Source organism: Elephantulus edwardii, unplaced genomic scaffold (assembly GCF_000299155.1).
Source record: "Elephantulus edwardii isolate Elephantulus edwardi_28Jun2011 unplaced genomic scaffold, EleEdw1.0 scaffold00034, whole genome shotgun sequence".
NCBI classification, from domain to species: domain Eukaryota; kingdom Metazoa; phylum Chordata; class Mammalia; order Macroscelidea; family Macroscelididae; genus Elephantulus; species Elephantulus edwardii.
In genome coordinates this window covers 8,551,691-8,553,148 of record NW_006399784.1, presented here as the reverse complement: position 1 = coordinate 8,553,148, position 1,458 = coordinate 8,551,691, and positions in this window count along the sequence as shown.

Sequence of the window (1,458 nt, the reverse complement as noted above, 5' to 3'; positions counted from 1 at the left end):
GCCAAAACTGAGATGAATCTGAAGTTGTTGCTGCAGAAGGTCAAATACTTCAGTCTTCAGTATGGATAGAAGCTCACCATCAAGAAAACAAAGATTCTCCCCACTGGGCCAATTAGCAGCACCATGATAGTTGGGGAAGAGATTGATATTACTAACAATTTTGACTTGCCAAGGTCCACAAATGAATTAGGTTAGGTTGATTAATTTTCAGGTTTTTTTAAAAAAAGAAACAAAAAAGTTATAAAGTGTAATGTACTAAATATCTGCATTTTAAATCATTCATTTATATAGATCATTCACATTTTACTTGACACTTACTCTGATAACTAAGTAAATGAAAATATTTCTTCATACACTTTCACTTCATTATGTGATACTGATGACAAGTTTGTCACCTAGATTGAAGCTAGCAGGCTTGAGTATCGCCTGCCAGAAATGATTAATACCAATCAAACAGAGTTTGTTCAGTTGGAAAGACTGGCAGAAAACATTTATCATTTTCTCAATGAATTCAAGTTCCAGATTAGCTCTGTGCTTGTGATAAACAGGATATAAATACATTTGCTTCAATGTTCACCTTGTTATCACATTTATTGAACCTGTTTCTCCAAGCATACAAGCAAGTGAACCCATTCTTTTCAATAGGCTTTACATGTAAATGACATTTCAATAATAGCTAGTTATAATACACAGATATTAAAATTATGTAGGAACGAACTGACATCTGGTAGAGAAAAACTGTTTGAATGAATAATGAAGAAGTGGACCAGTGTTAAAACATGTTTTTCAGACTTAATGAGATTTATATAGTCAAATGCTCTGGAAGTGTGGTCTGTAGGATGTTGCATGATATTGTCAAAGACAATGTTTCTGATAGTTCTATTCCATTGTTGGCTTTGCAGAAGAAAATCAGACAATCTCTGGCCATGTGATTTACAGCCTCTGAAACCTATTGGATAGTCAGCTATGAATTAGTTCTAAGACTAAGTAGTAAAATATCAAAGGGGACACTCAGATTGGCAAACTCACATATTCACATAAATATTTATAAATGAATAGTTAAACATTTGTTTCTTTAAGGTTACATTTCAGTGTTTTGTTGTTGTTGTTTGGTACTATTCAGAGTAATGTGCTACACACTCTTCCATCTATGCTATCACTGATTTTGGTTTTGAGGGCATGAAATTAGGTAGCTAAGAAAGATTTGGTGAGGGGATATAAGCATAGCATTGAGAAAGCAGTCAAGTAAGATTTGCTAATTCTTGAGGTTGCCTCCTTTCTTGCTACTGACCTGCTTTGAATTTTTTTGCTCTATGCTCTTCAGCAAGCAAGCAAGCAGGGTTGTGTTATCTGCATAACGCAGATTGTTAATAGATCGTCCACCAATCCTGATGCCACAATTCTCCTCATAGAGCCCAGCTTCTCGGATAATCTGCTCTGCATACATGTTGAAAAGGT